This window comes from Dromiciops gliroides, chromosome 3 (assembly GCF_019393635.1).
Source record: "Dromiciops gliroides isolate mDroGli1 chromosome 3, mDroGli1.pri, whole genome shotgun sequence".
NCBI classification, from domain to species: domain Eukaryota; kingdom Metazoa; phylum Chordata; class Mammalia; order Microbiotheria; family Microbiotheriidae; genus Dromiciops; species Dromiciops gliroides.
The window spans coordinates 279036181-279062929 of NC_057863.1; the positions used below are offsets into that span (position 1 = coordinate 279036181).

Here is a 26749-nt window from a genome sequence, read left to right on the forward strand (position 1 = left end):
AGGTGAATGAGCTATTGATCTTTAAAGACCATGCCTTTGAGGCAAAAGAAAGATGAATGAATTTGGTCATTATACAAGTGAAAAGGGCAATGCTAATAGAAGCAAAGACTAATAGGCTACAGATGGAATCTCTGACCTAAAGGTTTTTCTGGAGAATATATTTAAAGAATATATTTAAATCCTGTTGAGATTAGAGGTATAAGAGGAAAATTGGAATAGAGGTGATCATAGGTGGGAACCAGAGGAGGTCTTTGACTCTATTCATTACTATCCTCTGAAATACTACTTCCTAGGAAGGGCCTAGGGCGGCAAGGTGGTGCAGTGAATAGAGTGCCAGTCCTGAAGTCATGAAGATTCATCTTCCTGAGTTCAAATCTGCCCTCAGACACTTATTTGCTGTGTGACCCTAGGCAAGTCATTTAATCCTATTTGCCTCAATTTCCTCATCTGTAAAATGAGCTGGAGAAGGAAATGGCAAACCACTCCAGTATCTTTACCAAGAAAATCCCAGATGGGGTCATGAAGAATGAGACAAGACTAAACAAAACAAGGGAGTGACTTCCTCTATGGGACAGTCCAAGGGAAGGAAGACTTTTGACACTGAGGAATTTAACACCATAGTACACTTGCCTTTGGCAAATGCTTTCCTGAGTTCCTGACCTAATAACTATGCAGGTGGAAAGGAATAATATTTTATTTTATTTCTGTTGTTTAGTCATTTTTCATATATGTTTATATAAAAATATTTCATAAAGCCTTTTAACTAGAAATTATCTTCTCTGAATTGTTTGCAATTGGTAACATTGCTTTCATTGCACTTAAGATCCACAAGTGTCTCATTGCATCTTAACCCTCAAACCTGAATTACTGGACTGGCCTACCTTAGACCAGTCCTACATACTGTGGGGTTTTAAATTATATGTAGGGGGCACCTAGGTGACACAGCGGATAAAGCACCAGCCCTGGAGTCAGGAGTACCTGAGTTCAAATCTGGCCTCAGACACTTGACACTTACTAGCTGTGTGACCCTGGGCAAGTCATTTAACCCCTCATTGCCTTGCCAAAACAACAACAACAAAAAAAAAACCTTGTCTTTTTTTTTTTAGTGAGGCAATTGGGGTTAAGTGACTTGCCCAGGGTCACACAGCTAGTAAGTGTTAAGTGTCTGAGGCCGGATTTGAACTCAGGTACTCCTGACTCCAGGGCCAATACTCTATCCACTGCGCCACCTACCTGCCCTGGAGTCAGGAGTACCTGAGTTCAAATCCGGCCTCAGACACTTAACACTTACTAGCTGTGTGACCCTGGGCAAGTCACTTAACCCCAATTGCCTCACTTAAAAAAAAAAAAAAGAGTTACTAAAATTATATGTAGTTGCCTTATTCCATCCCAAGTTTAGGGAAAATTAGCTGGGGTTTCTAATATATTTGTTACTTATAAATTAGAAGATTTAGCACCAGTTTTGGGGCATTAAGCATTTATTAAAGCATACCAGATATTAGTAAAGAGAGAACACATGGCTTAGAAAGTTAAGAAAAGACCCATCTAAGCCTAGAGCTCAGCCTGGCCTGCTTCTTCCTGCAAGTCCTCCTCCATGGGTGTATCCAAGAGCCTAACTAAGAGTGGAAGCTTCCTCTGGGTCCAGAGGAGAGGTGGCCCTTCCACACTGCTCAAAGCTCATTGGCTAGCATCATTCAAGTCTATTGGTTTACTGGACTTGAGGGTGGTCCATGAGCAGAAAGTGCTGAGGTCAGAGTTCAGAGAACACACCTCCAGGCTCTCAGGTAGGTATGGTTTCAATCAAGTCAACTTTAAGTGAGTCAATCCAATCAATCTTAATATAATCCCCTCGCAGGTCCTCTGGGCATCCCAAAACCCATTATTTTCTCACAATACAAGTTACCTGCCGGGCATATTTTATACCTGGTGGATATCAAATAGATACAAAATAAATACAAAGTAATTAGGAGAGGGGGAGTGATAGCAGCTAGGAGCAATGGGGAAAGGTTCAATGTCGAGTACCTTCTACAGAGTTTTGAAGGAGATAGACTTCTAAGAAAGAGGAAGAGGCAAGATAGGAGTCCATTCCAACTACACTAGTATGAAGGCATGGATGTCATGCTTTCTGTATACACACCTACTTACCACTCAGTAGCCACTTAACAAGTTTTTCACCATCCCACAGGAAATCAACAGGAAATAAGTAGAATATACCTGTGCATGCTCTGAAGTGGAAAAATAAAGGGTCAGTCCTTAGCACTTTGGGAAGCACACTCACCAAGCTTCCCAGAGCATATTGCACTTGGCCCCAACTGTCCAATTCTCCTGTAAGGTCACACAGCTAGTAAATGTCAAGTGTCTGAGGCTGGATTTGAACTCAGGTCCTCCTGAATCCAGGGCTGGTGCTCTATCCACTATGCCACCTAGCTGCCCCGATTACATTATTCTTGGTGGTGCAGTAGATAGAGTACTGGCCCTGGATTCAGGAGGACCTGAGTTCAAATCCAGCCTCAGACACTTGACACTTACTAGCTTTGTGACCCCGGGCAAGTCACTTAACCCTCATTGACCCGCACCAAAAAAAAATTTTTTAAAGGCATCCTGAACTTGGAAAGATTTACATGAACTGATGCTGAGTGAAATGAGCAGAACCAGGAGAACAGTGTACACAGTATCAACAACATTGTATGAGGATCAACTGTGATAGACTTAACTCTTCTCAGCAGTACAATGATCCAAGATAATTCCAAAGGACTCATGACAGAAAATGCTTTCCTCGTCCAGAAAAAAAGAACTGTGGAATCTGGATGCATATTGAACCATACTGCATCTACTTTTTTTTGGTTTTGGTTTTGGGTTTTTTGAGATTTTTCCCTTTTGTTCTGATTCTTCTTTCTTGTCATGACTGATGCAGAAATATGCTTAATGTGATTGTACATATATAACTTATATCAGATTGTTTGCTGTCTTGGAGAGGGTAAAGGAGGGGAGGGAGGGAGAAAAATTTAGAACTAGAAATCTTGTAGAAACAAAAGTTGAGAACTATCTCTACATATATCTGTAAAATAATAACATACTTTTTATGATAAAAATGCATTCTGTATGCAATAGAATTTCTTGATTTCATGTACAGCCCTCTTTTCTATTCTGTGTCTAAAGAAATTATCATGTTTGATGATATTGGTCAAGTACAGAAAAACAACAAAAATTCAATTTTATTTAAAAAAAAAACTCCTTTGAGTCTTCATTATTTATTTTGCTCAATAATTTATATTTATTGAAACCCATCTTAAATCATTTTGTCATGATTACTGCTGTTGTTTGGAGGCGGAAAGAGTCTTGACTTGTGATTTTTGTTTGTTTGTTTGGTTGGTTTTTTTGTTTTGACTTATGATTTTATGGGTACAGGGAACTCCTGATGAGGAAATTCTTTCTGTCAATGCAGTTCAGCAACTGCCTTATAAACTACAGTCTTAAGGAGCTAGCTGCTTGAGGAACTAAGAAGTTACATGACTTTCCAAGGTACACAGAGCAAGTATGTGTCAGAGATGACTGGAAACCAGGCTTTCCTGTTTCCAAGGCCAGCTCTCTTTCCACTATATCACACTGCCTCTCCCTAAGCTTATTAATGATATTATTTACTTTTTTAACATCCAGAAAAGCATCATTAAAAAAACAGAAAATAGGGGTGGGGCAGCTAGGTGGCACAGTGGATAAAGCACTGGCCTTGGACTCAGGAGGACCTGAGTTCAAATCCAGCCTCAGACACTTGACACTTACTAGCTGTGTGACCCTGGGCAAGTCACTTAACCTTCATTGCCCTGCAAAAAAAACAAAAAACAAACCACCCCAAAAAACAAAACAAAACCCAGAAAATTGTTCCTAAGCTGGCCCTCTCCTCTTGTTAGCTCATGATTTCTTCCTCCTGCTATAAGAGAGCATGGCCATTCTCACTCCTCTACCACTGGTCCAGAAGGTAGTCGCCATGTCCCTGAACTTACCTGACCTGACCTTACTCCAGGATTCAAAGGATCCCCACTCTCCTCTCTATTAATACTTGTCCCTACTGATGTAGATCAGAACCCTTCATATGGTCCAAGATACACAGTGCTCAAGAGCTGCTCTGCTCAGTAAGAAATACATCACCTGGGGCCTACAACTGTGGTGATGAGCATCTCTCCACAGTCTGTTGCTGGCCTTGTGCTTGGAGGGTTTCCAGACTGGTAGAACTTAATGGGACTCCATTGGCATGGGCTTAGAAAATCACGTGTTACTTCGATAAGGCATCAGGGTAAGACCTTAGTGGAATGTCCGGGCTCCATGTGGGTAGGGAAAGGGGTGCTGGAATTTAATTTAGACAAAAAGATTCCCTGACTTTTTTCTGAGGGAATCTATATGAGTTTAACTTATGAAGGGAATTTTCATTGAGAGAACTCTACCAATACAGATTTGTAACTGTTAGGTAGTCTTAAAGAGTTGCTTGGGGTCACTGAAAGATTAAGTGACTTATCCAGAGACACACAGAAAGGCTGTGTCCTGACTGAGGCCAGCTCCCTAATTTTTTATTTTATTTTATTTAAATTATGAATTTAGCAAACACCAAATAAGATGGGTATTTCCATATACATAGTAGAAGAGGGGAAAGGGTCACATGTTAAACTGCAAATTTCTATTATGTACAGCTTATCTTTTTTTTTTTTTTTTTGGTGAGGCAATTGGGGTTAAGTGACTTGCCCAGGGTCACACAGCCAGTAAGTGTTAAGTGTCTGAGGCCGGGTTTAAACCCAGGTACTCCTGACTCCAGGGTCGGTGCTCTATCCACTGTGCCACCTAGCTGCCCCTTGCTTGTCTTTTTAAAGCAATCTAAAGATAGGTCCCAATTACTGCAAATAATTAATCTCTTGAGTTGGTCAAAATATTCAAATTTGCACTATTCAGATTTATAATTGTGCACAACAGTGGTGCCAAACTCAAAGAAAAACTAGGGGGCCACTAAACCATACATAAGGATCTCTTCTGGCTACATATTGACTTAGAAAGCCACACATAAACATCTATCTTCTACTGTATTTTGTTAAATATCTCCCAATAACATTTTTTTGGTGGGGCAATGAGGGTTGAGTGACTTACATATTGTCACACAGCTAGTAAGTGTCAAGTGTCTGAGGCCAGATTTGAACTCAGGTCCTCATGAATCCAGGGCCAGTGCTTTATCTGCTGTGCCACCTAGCTGCCCCTCCCAATAACAGTTTAATCTGGTTCAGCAGGAATGTTGTTGGTTGCAGCATGGTTGACACCTCTGGTTTACAATATGGTCATTGGTCCTATCCTAATAGAAGTATGCAGTACAATTTGAAAAATGTGACCACTTCAGGGATTCATCATTTGCCCTAATGGGGATCTAGCTATAATAGATTCAACCTGTAGCTTTCAAAGCTGTTCTATTTGTGTTTCTTTCTGGTGTTCCTTCTCTTTTTTCCCTCTTATCTGGGTCCCTTATATTTTAAGAAAATGATTACAAGTAACCAAACACATGGAGATAAATTCTAGATGTCCTTTATGCATGATAGTCAGACTTATAGATATATATGCATGTATATGCATACACATATATGTGTACGTGTATATATCTGCACATGTATAGTGTATATATTTATTTTACACACTCACACAGATATACACACACAGAGACACTACCCTTTCCTACAATTGCCATTTCTATGGGTATGCTTATCTGTGGCTGGAAACCCAGCTCAGAACCTGAAACTTGATTGCTGTCCTTCAACCAACACAAAACTGAAGTAGATAGCAGTGAATTTCTGGAGTACAGCATTCTAGGCAAGGAAAATTGCTCCTGAGATTGCTTAACAGCCCTGGGGAAATGTCAGAAAGAAATTAATCTCCCATTGCTAATCTGTCCTATGTTGCTGGATCGGAACTGTCATCCAGAGGAATTTCTCTAGTTGAAGAAGCAAACTTCAGCAAGAACTCCGGCCTTCTTTTCTCCTTTTCCCTTCTGCCTTTCTTCTGGAGGCACTGAGAACAGGTGAGGGAGAGGGAGTGGTGTGTTGGATTCTTCCCCTCCCCCACCCCAGAGCCTCTAATGGTTCCTTTGGAGTTAAAAAAAAGGCAAAAAAGCCCATGGGTAGTTGTATGCACTCACTCTAAAAGTCTGTCAGAAAAGTTTTGTCTTTCTTTTTCCTTTTCTGGACACGAGTCATGAGAGTCGATCTTTTCATACCAAGAGATGACAACACCAGAACAAGCTTCTTGTGGGAAGGGACAGTCTTTTGCCTCTTTTTGTATCCCTAGTGCTTAGCGCAGTGCCTGGCACATAACAGATACTTAATAAATATTAACTGAATGAATGAATGAATGAATGACAGTGATAAAATATCCTGAAAAAGCACAGAGAACTTATGTATGCTGAGCAACCTGGCTCAAGAGCAAAATTCATGAACAAAGTCATTCTTGGATCCATACTTCCTAATTAGAGGAGAGGGAATTTCTTGAGTAGCTAGCCTCTTAGAGAAAAAAGAGGTGCACATATATGACCCCTGACACTAGGAGGAACAGAAACAAAGGGCTAAAACCAAAATAGTGTAGCAAGACACTGGAGACCTTTGTTGCTACCACCACTACCCCCTCCCCCAACTACTCCAGGGATACTACAGGCTCCACTCCTGACTCTGGATTTCATTTCTTTCTCCAGTGTCACCCTGGAAGATCACTCTGTTCCCTGCAACTCCTTCCTCTGATTTTTCAGTTCCTTCCCAGACCCTCCATTTTAAGGAAAGCTCCCAGGCCAGTCATCTTCATTCCTTCATTCCTCCCTGGAATCAAGTTGATCTTGACTCTATCAATTTGTTTCTCTGTGTCCCCTCACAGATATCTTCTCCCTCCCCACTCTTCTGCTTCTTTTATGTATTGTCTTTCCTTTATCAGAATGTGAGCCCTTGGGGCAGCTAGGTGGCTCAATGGATAAAGCACCGGCCTTGGATTCAGGAGGACCTGAGTTCAAATCCAGCCTCAGACACTTGACACTTACTAGCTGTGTGACCTTGGGCAAGTCACTTAACCCTTACTGCCCTGCCAAAAAAAAAAAAGAATGTGAGCCCTTTAATGGAAGGAACTGTCTTTATTTTTCCTTGTATTTTTATTCCTAGCACTTTGAGCAGTTCCTGGCATATAATAATCCCATAATAAAAGCTTGTTGACTCAACTTGTTCAGACATTGCAGGTCTAGTGGCAAGAAGGGTTACCTGTTTAAGAGTCCAAAGTGAGTTTCCTTTCTGAGGGAAGTCCAAATCACAGAATGGCACTATATGTCTGGGAGGGGTTGTGTGAAAAGGATTCATAGGAATGTTGGGGTGTGGCCCCTTTGGTAAACCCAAATTCAGTTCCTTTCCAAGGGAAGTCCAGGCCACAAGGTGGTGGTGAGTCAGAAGGGCCCTGGTGGAAAAAGTAGGATTCAGAGAGAAAGGAAAAGGGGTGGGGGTAGGAAGAGGGACAGGGAGAGAATTATGTTGATTGTTTATAGGATATTGTGAGTCCTTTTATTTCACATTTGTTTATAGGCTCCAGTTTGTTCTCTGTGTTTGGTGCACTTCCTATGGAATGAAATAAAGCCTGCCTATACCAAATAGGTGTTAAGGGCTAAAATTCCAGCTAATCTGTCTAAAATATCTAATGAGTGGTCACCAATAAATTATAAGCTTTAGCAAGAGTTAGACTTTTAAGCATTTATTAAGGAGCATAAGAATTTGATAAAGAGAGAGAGAAAGGCCTAGATTTCTATCTATTAAAGGGAGAGCACATTTCTAGCTCCACTCTCCACTAGAGTCCAAAGGAAAGAGCGTGAGACCGAGCGCCAGTCTCTTCCTTCCTTCTCCCACTAGCCCGCGTCACTTCCTGACGCCAAAGAAAAGACTCCTGGTCTTGCCCTCAAAGACCTTCACTTCATGGGCAGAACTCTTCTACAGTAAGTCTCCAGCAGGTGGCGTCATTCCAATCATTACCTAGGTGTATTTGTTACCTTGAGTGCTTGTTAAGAGCTGGGGATTCTGTTTCCCACATCTATAGAAACCTAGACACGTATATGAGTTATATGATTAGATTTCCTCACAGAAAATTTTGTGTGGGACAATAATAAATCAAAAAGAATATGAACTTTTTGGGAGGCTCCACATGTGTTTGTGTGTGCATACAATCAATCAATAAATCAACATTTATTAAGCATCTACAACATGCGAGGCACTGTGCTAAGAGCTAGGGATACAATTTAAAAAAACAAAAAAAGCAAAAGATAATCCCTGCCTTCAAGGAGTTTAAAATCTAATAGGGGACACAACATGTGAACAAATATATACAAAGTAAGCTATACACAGGATAGATATAGAGGAATACACACATACCACCCCTGAAAAGAACTAGGAGGTGGCAACAATAAAAGTACAGAAGATCTAATTGGTTATAAAACCTGCCCACTCTCCAATTTACTGAAGTTACTTGTGGAGTTGTTCCTCTGAGAGAGAAAGCACAGTTCGAACCTCACATCATCTGGTGACCCCTGCTTTGGGATCTGTGAGCTGCTGTGGGGACCCATGTCCTTGGCACTAGTCCAGGGAAATTGGTCTTTGTCTTTCACATCGTGGAAGATTGGAGCTCCCTGGCAAGTCTCTGCTTGTCTGTTTGTGTCTGTGTCAGTCTAAAGGGATTTAAAGGCAAGTCCTGATCTGGTTAAGTTCCTGGGGGTCAGTAGCTATTGATGAGAATCATCCTTGGGCAAGTTCCAAGACCTAAAATGACAATTACCAAATGTGAAAGCTGTAAAAAGTCATAGCAAGGGCAGCTAGGTGGCGCAGTGGATAGAGCACCGGCCCTGGAGTCAGGAGTACCTGGGTTCAAATCCCGCCTCAGACACTTAACACTTACTAGCTGTGTGACTCTGGGCAAGTCACTTAACCCCAATTGCCTCACTAAAAAAAAAAAAAGTCATAGCAATCCTATCAAGTTTAATTCCCTCATTTTACAGATGAGGAAACTGAGGTCCAGGTAGGTGAAATGAATTTTCAAAGGTCACATGCCTAATTAATGGCTAAGCTAGAATCCAAAATTGTGATGTAGCAAAAGTTATTGCTGATATCTTTATTTTTCCCTTTCTTAGATCCCTCTTTACTCTTATCCTATGTGCCTAGTGCTCTCAATATACGACCTGGGTCTCTCATTCAAATTTATTTCTCCTTTTTGCACCCAATGGATATCTGTCTTTATTCCTCTTCCCTACCCAAACCTCTCGTTATCTGTCACATTGAAAAAGATCCAATCAACCCACTTATACTAAAGTAATAGTGACTGATAATGGCTTCATGTGTCCCTTTTCCCAAAGATATTTGCATTCTAGCAGAGAATGACAAAAATAATCCTTTACATTGATCCTGCTGTTCCTAGTCCTTTCACATACATTGGCTCTGTTGATTTTCACATCTCCTTCTGCTCAGTGTGTCTTGACATTTGAAAAAGAGAGATGAGGAATTACCAGGTACCTTCCCAGGATTCCTCTTACAATGAAGACTGGCTCTGCTTGGTTTTCCTAGCTGGCTACTCAATCCTGATGATCCAAAGTACAAAACTCTGAAGGCAAGCAAGACTTAGAATCAGAATTTTAAAGCTGATAGACACACTAAAGATTATTTAGTCCAATCACCTTGTTTTTTTAAATGTTGCTTCAAAAAACTTTATTAAAAAAACTCCAGGGGCGGCTAGGTGGCGCAGTGGATAAAGCACCAGCCCTGGATTCAGGAGTACCTGAGTTCAAATCCAGCTCAGACACTTGACACTTACTAGCTGTGTGACCCTGGGCAAGTCACTTAACCTCACTGCCCCCACAAAAACAAACAAAAAAAAAAACAACTCCAAAAAACCTTATTTTAATGCTTTTTGGTTTTTTATCACAATCCTCTACAGCAAAACTTCTTAACCTTTTCCTACTCGAAACCCCCTTTACCCTGAGAACTTTTTACACAACCTGGGGTATAAAATAGGAATACATAACTTTTTATTGTTGACAAATTTTTTGCAACCCCCACATTCAGTTATGTGACCCCATATGGGGTTTCGGCCCACAGTTAAAGAAGCTTTGCTCTACAGAAATACCTCCGCTCACACAGCAAAGGCCTTCCCCTTGTAGCAAATCAAAAGAGTGAAACAAAAGCAACCAACAGCGACTGTGTCTGGCACCATATGCAACAGTGGGCACCCATAGTCCCCTCACCTCTCTACTGAAGGGGGGAAGTGCTTCTCCATCTCTCCCCTGGTACCAGATGTCCTTTGTTTTGTTTTGTTTTTAAATTTCTGCTCCTTTGAAAATTTCCTTCTGGAAATGTACTTTTCCCCTACACTTGTAACAAAGAAAAACAGTTTAAACAAAGGCAACTTATCCAGAAATCAGGTATAACAATGTATCTACCATTCTGCCCCATTGTGTGCAGAGGAAGGAAGTTTTTCATTATCTGTTCTCCTGATACATCATTGCCAACACTTTCAATGAGTTCAAGTCAACAGGTCCAGATAAACTACCTTCAAGGATACTGGAAGAATCGGTCAATGTGCTTATTGAGCAGCTGTCAGTAATTTTTAAGCGTGCATGGAGAACAAAACATACTACAGTCCTGGAAAAGAGCAAATGCCTTCATTTATAAAAAAAGAAAGTGAACAAGACAGAATCTGCAAATTATAGATTGGAATTTGCCCACCCTGTTATCACCCTGAACTCCAAACAATGTCTTGACAGAAATGATGAAAACAATGACAGCCCATTTGGTCCTTGGTCATTGTTCTGAGATTCCCAGACAACCCAGAAAAGCTGAATCTAAGTTTTTAAAAAAGCTTTGATAGACACACTCCCTACCATCCCACTTCGATGAGACGCCTTTCATGTCTCCCTGAATATGAAGCCATGGCTCAGGCTCTGAAGCTGATTACCAAGCTCAGGTTCCTACTCTGTCTCCAACACTCTGATGTGGGATGAAACTAGACCTCCTGGTGAAAGAGATCCTTCGTCTTCTGGAGTAGAGAAATAAAGACTCACAGGTAAAAGGCATGATACTGATAGATTTTTCTTTTACAAGTGATAGTCTGATTTTGGTATTGTTTTGTCTTTGGGTTTTTTTTTTTCCAGTTTAAAGCTGAAGCACCAAGCCACAGCGAGGTGATCAAGCATCTAAACACAATTCAGGTAATAACAATCTTTTCTAACTGTATTAGGATTTACAGCTTACAAAGCACCCTAACATACTTCACCTCATATGACCTTCACAAGAGTTCTGTGAGGGAGGCACTGAATATGCTGATAGTTACCATTTTATAGATGAGGAAACTGAGGCTCAGAGAGGTCAAGTGACTAGTCTGGCCAAGCAGAAAATTCATGGAAAACGCAAGAATGCAGCCCATGTTTTCTGACACCTGATATAGCTGCTCTTTATACAGTCTGCCACATCTTATCCTTAACACCATCAGCATCCTTTTCTCTTACCATTTTTTTTCTTATTTGTCTTTGAGTCCCACTCCAGAACACCTATTGGAATCTTAAACTAGATCCTGGCCCTAGTCTGTCAGGACAGAACTGGGGGAAGCAACCAACCCCATAAGTCACTACACAGGGAGACAGGGTCCAGCTGTTTGCTCATAGGAGCACTGGGAGCCGCAAAGGGAGACAGAGCCAACCTAGTACCCAGGTTAAAAAACAGAATGCAGGACCCTAAGGGACAACCAAGAGGCTGAGATAGAAGGATCAAGGATCAAGGTAGACTGTGAGGCACCCCATCCTATTCCACGGGGGCATAAACATCTAGATGATAGCTAGGACAGAAACAGACAAGGACTACCCAATGCACACAAGAGTGCTAGAGGGGGAAGACCTGACCACAAAATCGCAAGCCAAGAAAGAACTAATGATTTTAAAATTTGAGTATACAGAAGAAAACACCAAACACAGTAAAGAAATATGTGAAAAAAAGGAGGTCAAGAGGTAAATATTGAAGAAGAAAATAATCCTACAACAACCACAAGCAGAGCTTCAGAGGGGGGAAAATGACTTGGCTACAAGGATAATAAGAGTAACTTGAAGAAATGAAGAAAAAAAAGCAAAAAAAGTCATAAATGAAATGAGATTAGGAAGGAAAATAAATAGCTTAGAATAGAAGATAGAAAACTTTGTTTAAACGACAGACTCCTTGAAATTAGAATGGACCAAATTAACTCAATGACTCCATGAAACAATAAGAAATAATGGTTGGTAAGTTGTTCTTCATTTCTGAAGAGGACCAAAATGACATCACTATGTTGGAGTCAAGGCACAGTGTGCCCTAATGTATCTGATCAAACCAATATGAACTTAAAAGGCTCTACCACATGTTGGGCACAAATCATATATATGAACATTTGAAGTGGAGATGGCTCTAAATTTGCACATCTCATATTTCTTTTGAGCTACTACAATTCTGCTTCTCTCATAGAGCACAGCATCTTCTTTGATTCGGGAATGCCATGCTGAGTGGTCCTGTACCAGCATCTCTCATGTCTCACAATAAATTCCAAAGTTCTTCAGAGAGACCTTGAAAGTGTCCTTGTATCACTCATCACGGAAAATACTCTCCAAATCCAGAAAAAAAAGAACCGTGGAATATGAATGCAGATGGAACCGTACTATTTCTTTTGTTTTTGGTGCTGTTGTTTTTCTTTTTTGAGGTTTTTCCTTTTTGCTCTGATTCTTCTTTCACAGAAAGACTAATGTAGAGATTTGTTTAATGTGATTGTACATATATAACCTATATCAGATTACTTGCTGTCTTGGGGAGGGGGGAGGGAGGGGAGGGAGGGAGAAAAATTTGAAACTAGAAATCTTAGAAAAATAAATGTTGAAAACTATCTCTGCATGTAACTGGAAAATAATAAAATACTTTCATAATTTAAAAAAAAAAAGAAAGAAAGTTTCCTTGTATCACTTCTTCTGACCTCCATGTGAATGCTTGCCTTCTGTGAATTCTCCATAAAATAATATTTTAGGCAAACTACATATAGCATTGGAACAATGTGGCCAGCCCCTCAGAGTTGTGTTCTCTGCAGTAGAATTTGAATTCTTGGCAGTTCAGCTCAAGAAAGAACTTCAGTGTCTAGTACCTTATCTCTCAAGATGATCTTCAGAATCTTCCTAAGACAATTCAAATGGAAGCGATTCAGTTTCCTGGCATGGTGCTGGTATACTGTCCAGGTTTCACAGGCACAAAACGAGATCAGCACAATGGTTCTGTAGACTTTCAGCTTGGTAGGCAGTCTAATACCTCTTCTCTCCCACATTTTCCTTTGGAGCCTCCCAAACACTGGGCTAGCTCTGTCAATGCATGCATCAGCCTCATCGACTATGTGTACATCACTAGAAAATATACTGCCAAGGTAAATTAACTTATCCACAGCATTCAAAATTGCTCCATTTGCTGTAACCAATGATTCCATGTATGAATGGCATGGTACTGGCTGGTAGAGAATGTCTATTTCCTCGGTATTAATTGTTAGGCCAAAATTAGTATGAGCTGCAGAGAATTAGTCAATATTTTATTATATCTCAGAGTCTGCAATGAGTGCACAAACATCTGCAAACAAAGTCGTGTACTAAGTCTCCCTCTACTTTAGTCTTGGCTTGTAGTCTTTTCAAGTTAAATAATTTACCATCATTTCAACAATTGACCTTCATGCTGTTTTTGTCTTCATTGAAGGCAGCTGACAACATTGCTTAAAACATCTTTCTAAAAAGTATGGGAGCAAACATACATCTTTCCTTCACCCCATTGGTGACTGGGATAGTGAGAGAGCACTGTCCATTATCCAAAAGCCATGCAAGTATGCCATCATGAAACTGTTGTACAATACTGAATTTCTTTGAGCAATGAAATTTTGCTGTGATTTCCCACAAGCCCTCACAACTGACAGTATCAAAGAACTTGGTCAAATTGATGAACATTGTGTACAGAACTCTGTTCTGCTCCTGCCATTGCTTCATCCAGCTTTGACCTGCTTTCTAAGGCAGGCTGAAATCTCAGAGCCATGTGATCAAAACACAAAAAAAGTACGAAAACTTTTGCAAAGATGATTCTACCCACCATTGGTACATGTAATGTGCACATGCTTGTGGATAACATGAAATCCAGTAGACCTGAAAAGCAAGCAGCTTTTGATGCAAGAGAATTTATCAGGTATAGCATACAAATAGCAGCACTACATGAAACAAGGCTAGAAAATGAAGGCCAGCTTGCCAAAGTCAGAGCTGGATACATATTTTTTTAAGTTGTTGGAGTGATAAGGAATACTGTGAAGCTGGTATATGTTTTGCAGTCAAAACTAATCTAGTCAACAAGTTTGTATGCCTCTCAGAAAAAAGTGACAATGAGATTTCCACTTGTGGGAAAGCACTGTGTACCATCATTAGTGCATATGTTCCCACCATGACAAACCTTGATGAAACCAAAGAAAAATTTTATGAAGACCTGGAGACCCTCATCATTAATGTGTCAAAAGAGAATAAGCATGTAATTTTGAGTGAGTTTAATGCCAGAGTAGGCACAGACTATCAGACATGGCAGGGAGTCCTTCGGGAGGAATGGAGTTGGAAACAGCAACAGCAATGGTAACTTGTTACTGAAGACTTGTGCATCTCATGACCTCATCGCGAACATGTCCTCCATTTACCTAAATGAGGTAAAACTTCATGAATGCACCCTCGTAGCAGACATTGGCATTTAATAGACTATGTCACTGTAAGGAGAAGAGACAGACAGGTTGTGACAGGCAAAGTGTGATGCAAAATGCTGAACCAATCATAGACTTATCCTTTCCAAGCTAAACGTTCACATTCAAGATTTAATGTCAATAGATTGGAGAGCTTCTCTGAGCATGAACAGTTCATTCCTAATTTGGAGGGAAATTTGAGCCAACAGTAGAGCAGAAAAGGGGTAGATAGCTTTCAGAAATTTGGTTATGGGCAGCTAGGTGGCACAGTGGATAGAGCACCGGCCCTGGAGTCAGGAGGACCTGAATTCAAATCTGGCCTCAGACACTTAACACTTACTAGCTGTGTGACCCTGGGCAAGTCACTTAACCCCAATTGCCTCACTTTAAAAAAAAAGAAAGAAAGAAAGAAATTTGGTTACAGCACCACAGTTTCTCACCTGGGCCAGAACACTCACAAACATCAAGATTCGTTTGACAAAAATGATGTGGAAATTCAGAAGCTGCTTTAGCAACAACAACAAAAATGAGAACTCCATAGGGTTTTCCAGTAGGATAATTCCTGTGTCTCTAAGAGGACAGTGTTCAACTGTATCAAAAGTAAAGTGCAGGGGGAAACTAGGTGAAGCAGTGGATAAAGCACTGGCCCTGGATTCAGGAGGACCTGAGTTCAAATCTGGCCTCAGACACTTGACAATTACTAGCTGTGTGACCCTGGGCAAGTCACAACCCTCATTGCCCTGCCAAAAAAAAAAAAAAAAGTAAAGTGCAGGGACAGCTGGGTGGCGCAGTGGATAGAGCCCTGGCCCTGAATTCAGGAGGACCTGAGTTCAAATCCGGCCTCAGACACTTGACACTTACTGGCTATGTGACCCTGGACAAGTCACTTAACCCCAATTGCCTCACCAAAAAAAAAAAAAAGTAAAGAGCAAGCAAATCTTGGAGTGATGCAAGATTCTTGGCTCAATAACCAGGAGAACATTGTACACAATAACAGCAACACTGTGCAGTGATCAACTATGATGAACTTAACTCTTCTCAGCAATGCAATGATCCAAGACAATTCCAAAATACTCATGACGAGAAATGTTCTCTAAATCCAGGAAAAGAATTATGTAGTCTAAATGCAGATTGAAGCATACTATTTTCACTTTTTTTTTTTTTGAGGGAGAGGGTTGTTTTTTCTTTCTCATAGTTTTTCTCTTTTATTCTGATTCTTCTTTCACAACACGACTAATGTGGAAATACATTTAACATGATTGTACTCTATAACCTATATCAGATTTCTTGCTGTGTTAGGGAGGGGGAGGGAAGGGAGTCAGAGAGAAAACTTTGGAACTCAAAATCTTACAAAAATGAATGTTGAAAAGTATATTTATATGTAATTAGAAAAAAATTAAATGCTATTAAGATGGAAAAAACATTCTTGGCTCAGTAAGAAGGCAGATAAAATTTAGTTTTATGCTGATAGCAACAACCTAAAACACTTTTATGATGCCCTGAAGGCTATTTATGGGTCAAAGACCTGTGGTATAGCTCAGCGACTTCATGCTGATGAAGTTACATTGATTAGTGATAAGGGCATGATCCTGGAGAAATGGGCTGAATATTTCCACTATGTACCCAACAGACCATCATCAATCAATGCAGAAGCCATTGACCAGATACCTCAGATTGAAGTCAATCCTTCTCTAGGCAAGTTTCCAACTGAAGAAGAGTTGGGTTTTTTTTTTTAATGCCATTAGGCATTAAGGTCTTCTCATGTCGCAAAATGTGTACTGCTGAGTTTATTCCTACTGAGACTTATAATACAGGGGGTCCCCTATTCATACAAAAGATGACTGAAATCTTCCAGGTTATATGGCAAGAGGAGGCTATCCTCCAGGAGTTCAAGGATGCAGCCATTGTCCACCCCTACAAAGGAAAAGGAAATAGGTTGTCCTGTGACAATCATGGTGGTCTTTCTCTTAGTCCCTACTAGCAAGATTCTTGCCAGAGTCCTCATTAATAGGCTGGTCCTTCACCTGAAAAATGATCATCTACCCAAGAACCAGTGTGGCTTCAGAAAGGGCCAAGAAACAGTTGATATGGTGTTTGCTTCTCAACAGCTCCAGGAGAAAGAAGTATTAGAACAAAGTCATAAAAGAAGAAGAAGAAGAAGAGGAAGAGGAGGAGGAGAAGAAGAAAAAGAAAAAGGAGGAGGAAGAAAACATAAGGTATCTACTACCAAAAACAACTGACATGGAAAACAAATTGAAGAGAGATGAAAACCATGAACAAAAAAAGGCTTCGATGCCATATTTGTAGAGAAACTACAAAGATTTATCTATACATGAAAATAGAATGACTCTACTAATGACCTTTAAAGTTTTTTTAAATTTTTTATTCATTTTAAACTTAAATATAAAATGAGAAAAGGGGGGGGCTTTCCATGTACACAACAGAACATAAGAGAGAATTCAATATAATATAATATAATAAATTTCCATTTCAAGAAAACCTATATATAAATACCACACGTTGTTTTCAGAGCAACCCAGCTTTTCTTTGCTTCCTTCTAGGCTTTCTTTTGTTCTCTGCTGTGCACTTTTGTCCTTCCCTCCCCCCCCCACCCTGAGAAGGCTACAATTAAATGTGAATATATGTGTGTGTATACATGCATATATATATATATATATATGTGTGTGTGTATACATACATATGTGTATTTATACAGGTACATATCTATAAACATACCCATATATATATACACATATGTGTATATGTGTATATATATATAAAATCATACTATGCATATTTCTACCAATGACCTTCTGAAATAAACTCCAAACTGAAAACTTAGGAATGTCAGATCCAAAATCCAGAGCTTCCAAGTCAAAGAAAAACACTCTTCAATCGGCCAGAGTTATGCCAGCTAAGTCCTCGGAAAGAGTGGGTTCAAATGTAACATTGCTGCTACCAAGATTCAAATATTCATCCCTCCAAATTTAGTTCTGGATGTGACATAGCACATGAATGAATCACTGTCACTCCCTCTTGGCTTCATTTGCTGGGTCAAATAGGTCACTTGAGACTTTACTTCTCACAGATGGCTTCCAAATCTCACATGGACTTTAATTTAGCCTAGAGACCTCTGGGTGGCTCACCACTATGATCTTTCAAACTGTACAAGGTTACAGCCACTTGTGATACTCCTTTACCTAAATCTGGAAAGAACAAACACAGAGGGGCAAAGAACAGAAGCCTATGTTTGCAGGCTTCAGGTTGGCTCCAGGTGAGGACTTGAGTCTTCATGTTTCTCTACTCCAATATGGCCAGGGAGGAAAAGTGGGGAAATCGGAGCAAGAGTCTTGTTTTGGCCTATTGAATACAACCCAGTTCCAGCTCAGCATTCTCTTCGCTATGTAATGAGCATGATGGCACTGGTTATAGAATGTCTGTGCATGCTCCAAATGGAGGATGAGGGTTCTTTCTTTTTTTTTCTTTTCTTTTTTTTTTTTTTTTTGCGGGGCAATGGGGGTTAAGTGACTTGCCCAGGGTCACACAGCTAGTAAGTGTCAAGTGTCTGAGGCCAGATTTTTGAACTCAGTAACTCCTGAATCCAGGGCCGGTGCTTTATCCACTGCGCCACCTAGCCGCCCCCAAGGGTTCTTTCATTACACATGTCTTCCAAGAAGAGGCTTCCCAGCTTCTTCCACTTACACTGGCATCAGGTAGCGTGTATGTGTATGCTCTGAGGATGGATCTGCATTGGTCAGGCCCCTATTATATGTGGAAATGCAATTGAAAAATTAGAGGAAATCTGTGCATAGTCTGATATGAACTCTACATTGTGGGAAAGGGGATTCCTAAGGGTTCAAAGGAAAAATAGGCCTACATGGGCTAAAATTATGGAGAAGAAATCAACTCAACAGAGATGGGGAATAGAGAACCAGTTCTGGAGTCAAGAGGACCATAGTTCAAATCTGGTCTCAGACACTTACTAGCTGTGTGACCTTGGGCAAGTCACTTAACTCCAGTTGATCAGAGACAGACAGACATTCAGAGAGAGAGAGAGAGAGAGAGAGAGAGAGAGAGAGAGAGAGGAATATCTCAAGAATAAAATTTTGAATATACAAAGAGAAAAAATTCCAATGAGAATACATTTTCAACTCAATATGTCCAACACTGAACTCATCATCTTCACCCCAAACCCTTTCTTCTTCCTAACTTCTCTATTACTGCTGAGGGCATATACCACTATCATCCCAATCACCCAGGCTTGAGATAGATTCTATCCTCCACTCCAATCTCCCTCACTTCCTATATCCAATGTGTGGCTGAGTCCTATCAATTCCACCTTCATAACATCTATCACTTGCCACTCCCCATTCTTTTTCTCCTCTGATGTTGATACCACCCCAGTGCAGGCCCTCATCACCTCATGTCTGGGCCAGTGCAATACCCTGCAGGTTGGTCACCCCGCCTCAGGTCTATCCCCATGACAATCCATCCTCCAATCAGTTACCAAATGAACTTCCTAAAGTACAAGCCTGATCATGTCACCTACTCAATAAATTCCAATGGCTCCCAAGTGTTGATACAAGAAAAGAAGAGAGAGTTTGATGAAGGCCATAGAAGAGGAAGAAAGAAGGTTTTCACTACTAAAAAGCAATTTTCCTTTAAATGACACAGAAAAAGTGCTCAGAGAAATAAACAAAGATGATTTTTGATGAACTCATTTATTCCCAAAGTACTTTGGAAAATCCAAGTTGTCTTCCCTAAATACTAAGTTGCATATTAAAAAGCCAATGAGATCTTGAACACCATTAAGAGAAGCACTATGATGAATGCCAAAGAGAACACGACCTGTTCCCTGCCCTCATGGAGCAGAAAAGACAAGGCCTCCATACATTTTAAAGTACAAAATAAAACATGGTCAATGCATATGAGAGACACTATGAAAGTGTCCTGAGGACTCCAAGTGTGCTTTTCATGTCTTCTCTCACATTCCACTAGAGAGGTTCATGATAGCAACATCATTCAATGGAAAGAAAACTGGCAGATCTGGAATCCGAAGATGTGAGCATTCAAATCTCATTTCTGCCATTTGCTACTTGGAACAAGCCAAGCTGTCTCTCTAGGCTTCACTTTCCTCATACATAAAATCAGGCGATTGAAGGACAGGTCCTCCGAGGTTCCTTCCAACTGGAAGTCTGATTCCCTGAAGTAGTCATGTGTTCAAAATTTAGTGTAATAACCACTCCAAGAAAAATAAGTCTCTGAGTAAAGGAAAGTTGGTTTTTCATGAGTAATTTTACATTTATTTAAACAGATTTATGGTCAACTAGAATGAGGTGGCACACTGGATAGAGTGCCAGGCCTGGAATCAGGAAGACTCATCTTCCTGGGTTCAAATCCAGTCATGTGATCCCCTTTTGCCTCAGTTCCTCATCTATAGAATGAGCTGGAGAAAGAAATGGCAAACCACTCCGGTATCTTTGCCAAGAAAACCCCAAAGGGGTCACAAAGAGTGGGACATGACTGAAATGATGGAGCAGCAACAACAGACAGATTTCACTTCATTGTCCAATCCATTGGCCATCAGTTTATCCCCTGGACATTCAAACAGCTACAGTGTAGCAACTAAGGCATAGTTCTGGCTGAACTCCAAGAGCAAATCTACAAGGCTTTGTTTGTGTCCTGACTGATCACACACCCCACCAGAGCCCAGTCTTATCTAACTCAATTTCACACAAGAAGTCCATGGGACCAGTCATTACCAAAGTCATGTAAAGGACACTGCTCAACGAAAATCAAATCACGAGTCATGACCAAAGTGAGTACAGGACACCCATAAATAAGAGCAGCAGAATGAAGCTTCTTCTTTCCATAGTCAGCAGATCTCATGTATGGATGGTAATTATATATCAACCAGAAGCCTTCACAAATTTAGAAAGCCTCCAAACTGTGCCACCTCTGAAGCACGTTGCCTGTGGGATCCCAGGCAAATAAATCACTTAACTTCTCATGTCCTGGGCAACTCCCCAAGGCTACAAGTGGCAGAGAAGATGGCAACCAACATGGGTAGAGTGACTTTGCATTCCTAGGAATTCAATGAAATCACAGGTCCATTCCCCATCCTCCCTTCAAAGAAAAAGAAAGAATTATTATAAAAATTATCATAAAAAGAAAGAATTCCAAAAAAGAAAACAATAAAATAAAAGAAAGAATTCACTGAACCCTACTTGATGAGAAACAGAATCCATGTTGTTCAATGGCACCTGCTGGTCTTTTCCATGAGTTTGAGCCAGAAGTTTTGTGGTATAAATCAAAGGTTTTATGGTATAGTGGAAAGAAACCCTGGAATCCAAAGACTTTGACTTCAAATTCCCACTCAGCTACTAACTAGTTGTGGGGAAGTCCCATCAGCCCTCTGACTCAAATGACTCAATTTCCTCACCTGTAAAATAAAGACTATCTTTAATATCCTTTCTTAAGGAGTGAGCTCTCGAACTCATGACATGATCATCCAAATAATGCCATAGGACAATTCCTGGAGCAGCAAAACCCACAGAAGAATGTGCTGAAATCATCTTCCAACCAAGGATGGCTTGGAAGGTCAGAAGGAGGGAGCTGCTGTACTGAGACAGGAGTGGAGCCCAACCCCACAGACACCCTGACACAGAGGAAGGCCTCACCTAAGAAAGAGACCCCCAAGAGCCTCTGACGTCTAGAACTAAGCTCACAGTCTGGTGAGAGGGCTGAGCCCTTGGTAAAGGGGAGATTACAGGGGTCTTTGCTGGTGCTGAGGCAGAACTAGGGTTTTTCACCCCTCCTGAGAACCAGGAGGTAGGCTTGAGTAGCAGTGGCCCAGGCAGGGAAGGGGCACAGGCTCATTGAAGCTGACAACCACAACACACAAAGCTGGTTGATTAGCAAGTTGGTCTGGGGTCATCTATGGACCAGGGAACAGGCCAGGAGAGTAAAGAACCTGCTCTTCCTTAAATCATACCACCTGAGACCTTCTGAAGCTTGGTATAGTGCAGCCTAGAAATAGTGTCCCCACTTTAAGTCAAGTAAAAGAAAGGCAAGGGGACAGCTATGTGGCGCAGTGGATAAAGCACCAGCTCTGGATTCAGGAGGACATGAGTTCAAATCCAACCTCAGACACTTGACATTTACTAGCTGTGTGACCCTGAGCAAGTCACTTAACCCCCATTGCCCCACAAAACAAAACAAAACAAACAAAAAAAAAAACAATAACAGAAAGGCAAGATGAGCAGACAGAGAAAGGTGAAGACCATAGAAAGTTTCTTTAGTGACAAGGAAAATCAAGGTGCACCCTCAGAGGAAGATGTCAACGTCAGGGCCCCTATATCTAAAGCTTCCAAGAAAAATATAATTGGTCTCAGGCCATAGAAGTGCTCAAAAAGGACTTTGAAGATAAAGTTAGAGAGGTAGAGGAAAAAAATGGAAAGAGAAATGAAGGTGATGCAGGAAAAGCATGAGAAAAAAGTCAACAGCTTGAAAAGCCAAATTGGCCAAATGGAAAAGGAGGTACAAAAGCTCTCTGATGAAAATATTTGCCTAAGAATTAGGATTGAACAAATGGAAGCTGGTGACTTTATGAGAAACCAAGATCCTTTCTTAAGGACTAAATTTATGATTCTTATAAACTTATGATCTGCTGATTCTTCCAGCTCTAAACCTGGGATGATCCTTGTAACAATGATGTTTGTTGCCTTGTCAGCTTAAATAAGTTTTCCTAAATCTATGTGTATAACTATCTCTGCAAATTTAACTATGCAATTATTTATAATTATTTTCCCCAAAACCTAAGTTTAGATGTTTTCTCTCCATATTTACTTACTTTCCATTTTCTAGTACATTCAGTTTAAGTCCATTTTACAAACATCTGTATGATCAAACTCTTAGAAATATGACCACTGACCACTCTTTGGCCTCATGGTTTCTGTATGGAGAACTGGTACAAATAGCAATGACAAGTTAGCAAAAGCTTCCCATGAGAAATTTTATTTTGCCAAAAATATTACAAATAAAATACATGTATGTGTATATGTACACATAGATATACTTACGCACATGAACTCATATGCACAAACAAAAGGGGAAGAAGATTTGGTTTCCTGTTCCCCTCCCTGAGTTGATGGGATATGCTCATAGGCCTGATGGGGTAGTAAGTTGTTAACACCCAGTGATCCCTTTAAGACTATGAATTAAGGCCACTATTTTGCTGAATCAAAAGGATAAGATTGGACACTTCTCTGGAACTATTAATAACTAAGCCCTAGAGGCAGGGAGGCCTTACTGACCAGGAAGTAATAGTGAAGAAAGAACCTAGCTCCTGAGAGAGAATAGCTCTTGGGTGGGTGGGGAGTGGGGGGAACAAAAGGTGGAAATGACAGTGGAAATACTCACCTTGAAGAAGGCAATCCATCCAATAGTTGATTTAGTTCAAGAAGATTTAAAATATGGTTGAGGAAGCAGTCACCCTCTAAACAAACTGATCACAGGAGGTTGAAAGCTCTGGCAAGAGAGAAGACAGTTGAGTATGGATGGATTCGATAGAAAACTAGAGCTGACAATTAACAGTCAAACCAAGCAAAGAATCAGACCCTCAGAGCCCATCTGAGTGATCTTTCCAGCAGACACTGAACTCAAGTTTCACCTCAGACAGTTTGGTTTTTCAACTCAAGTTGAAGGAATGACTTCTAGTTTAACCCCAGGTCCCTAATCTCTGTGTAGAGAGTACCATCTCTTCTGGAAATTAAAGGGATCAGGTTTTCCTTCTGAGAGGAGAAATTTGATTTTCTTTTTTCCCTTTTCTTTCTTTTGTTGTTTTTGCATTGTGGCAAGCATTTGCAAGCACCATGATAAGTATCAACATGAGAATTTTGTAAAATGATGTTTCTTTGTTAAATTGTATTACCATGGTTTTCTAGGTGTATATAATCCCTAACCCCAGGGTATGTTTGGTAGACTTGTTTCTTGGTAAAATAATGTTTGTTTCTAGACTATTCAAGAATTGGGCCACAGGATATTTTTTGAGAATTTTTAGTACAAGGTCCTAGGGAATGCATTCAAAAGGAAAATGCTTGAGCCTCCCAAAGTCAATAGGGAGGTATCCAGAATTTGGGACTATGGACAAACATATATTCCCCAAGGCATTTGGGTTTATTGAGAACAGTAAATGTTTAACAGGGGAAACAGTACAAAGGATGGAATCATAAATGATGTGATATTACCATTATGTCTATTATGAACACTTGTCTCTGATGTAACTAGAGGAACAGCTTGGGATTGGCTGAACAATCAGCCAATCAAAATCAGCTAGCTGTGAGTTATGTTGTCAGTCTATAAGTTGGACCCAGGAGTAGAGGAAGAAACCAGTTCTGGAGAGGAAATTACTCTCAGGAGGAAGGAGGGAATTTATCTTTCTTCCTTCTTCTCTGGAACCCCTGCCCCTGCCACTGGCCATGTCACATTGAAAGAGAACTTCTCAACCAGTCAGAGGTGCCCCATCCAACTCAACCCAAGAAGGAGACTCTAATCTTACCTAAGGGGACAGTATCTGGACTCTCCAGAAGAACAACTTGGAAATGAGGAAATATTAAGGAGCCTGCTTCCCCTTCATGTCTGCAGATTCCAAAATTATTTAATGTATTTCTCTTCTGGAGAGTGTCTAGAATTATGCACATCTCTCACTGAAGAAGCTCTTATACCAACTTCATCCATCACAAATACTCAGCACTATGTCTTGGGAATTATGTCTTTCTTTGCAAACAGAGTAGCATACAAAATGCCTCCAGGCTTGGTTGCAAGCCCAGTTATGTACAATAACAATAGTATAAAGAAAAAAAAACTTAGAAAGACTTAGTCATTTGATTCAAAGTAATGACCAAACATAATTCCAAAATATCAATTTATAATGCGTGTTACTCATCTCCTAAGAGAAAGGTGATAGACTCAATACACAGCGGAAAATGTTTTAGGACATGGGAATCTATTTTGCTTGACTATATATATATATATATATATTTGTTAATATAGTTGTGATTTTTACACACCCCCCATAGGGAGGGAAAGAGGGGCTAATAATTCCCTCCTATGCACCCACCCACCCACCAAAAAAGAAAAGACAGTACCATGAAGAGCTCTGGTGAGGAATGTATTTAGTTTTACCTTTGGCCATTACTTTTGTCAGGAATAACCTAGGTACAAGCATAATAAATTCCATAGATCTAGAGAGAACAATAAGATTTTATGGAATCTAGGCAGTACTAAAAGTTTCTTAGCATTTTGCTGCATAGGATGGATTAATGGAGTATTAAACTCTAGGTGGCAAGATGGAGTGTATTTGGGGTCAAGAAGTCCTGAGTTCTAATCCTACCTCAGACACTAGCAGGGTTGCTCTATGCACAGCATATAACCTCTCTTAGCATCAGTTTCCTTATTTGTAAAATAGGGTTGTTGTGAGAATCAAATGAGATAATATATGTAAAGTGCTTTGTAAACCTTAAAGTGTTATACAGATGCTAGCTATAGTATTTTAATGCCATTCTCATTTCTCTTCCTTCCTTCCTCCCTTCCATCCTTTCTTTAAGAGGAGGAAGCCTTAGTTGCTGGCTTTACCTTATAATGGATTATATGAGACTTCAGACACACAAAGCCCATTTACTTACTTTATTTTCTCATAGTCCTTCTTGCCAAAATCCTTTTAAGTAATACTCTCCTTGTAAAAGTTACCTTGCCTGAAAAAACAAAACAAAACAAAAGAAAAAAAGGGGGCAGCTAGGTGGCACAGTGGATAGAGCACTGGCCCTGGAGTCAGGAGGACCAGAGTTCAAATCTAGCCTCAGACACTTAACATTTACTAGCTGTGTGACCCTAGGCAAGTCCCTTAATCCCAATTGCCTCACAAAAACCAAAACAAAACAAAAAGTTATCTGGCCTGTATCTCTTTTCTCATTATTTTAAATACTGACAATTTGAAACAATGAATCTGGTTTTCATTGTGAATGAGAAAAAGGAAAGATCCATTGAGTTCTGTTGAGCTAAATATTTGTTTAACACCAACAAACAAACAATGTTTCAAATCTGGGCTCAGACACTTGACACTTACTAGCTATGTGACCCTGGGCAAGTCACTTAACCCTCACTGCCCTGCAAAAACAAAAACAAAAACAAACAAAACAAATTACATGTAAAAATAATTTTTAACATCTGTGGGTTTTTTTAAACATTTTCCAATTTTCTCCCTCCTTTCCTTTCACTTCCTTGAGAAAGTAAGGAATTTGATATAGATTATACATGTGCAGTCATGGAAAAACATATTCCCATATTAGCTGTGCTGCAAAAGAAAACACAGACCAAAACAAACCAAAAAACAAAAATGAAGTTTTAAAAAAGTATGCTTTTTACTGATGCAGAAATGTTTAATGTTGTTATGTATATATATACATATATATACATACATACATATATGTATGTATGTATGTGTGTATATATATATGTGTGTATATATATATACCTGTATCGGATTGCCTGTTGTCTGGGGGAGGGGGGAAGGAGGGGAGGGAGGGAGAAAAATTTGAAATTGGAAATCTTATGTAAACAAATGCTGAAAGCTATCTCTACATGTAACTGGAAAATAATAGGGGCGCTAGGTGGCGCAGTGGATAGAGCACTGGCCCTGGAGTCAGGAGTACCTGAGTTCAAATCTGGCCTCAAACACTTAACACTTACTAGCTGTGTGACCCTGGGCAAGTCACTTAACCCCAATTGCCTCACTTAAAAAAAAAATTTTAAAGTATGCTTTGATCTACATTCAGACTCCATAAATTCTTTCCCTGGAGATGGATAGCATTTTTGAACATAAGTGCTTTAGAATCATCTTGGATCATTGTAATGCTCAGAATAGCTAGTTAATCATCATTACAATATTGCTATTACTGTTTACAACATT

At 40.1% G+C, this 26749-nt stretch overlaps 1 long non-coding RNA gene across 1 annotated transcript in view; it reads right to left on the minus strand.

The window, feature by feature from the left end:
• Nucleotides 1-20798: 20798 nt before the first annotated feature.
• LOC122748621 overlaps nucleotides 20799-26749 on the minus strand; it is a 141877-nt gene continuing 135926 nt past the window's right edge. The window contains exons 5-6 of the long non-coding RNA XR_006355627.1: nucleotides 23203-23310; nucleotides 20799-20907 (exon numbers count right to left, since the gene is read on the minus strand). This is a non-coding gene — a long non-coding RNA (uncharacterized LOC122748621). The remainder of the gene's footprint in view (nucleotides 20908-23202; nucleotides 23311-26749) is intronic.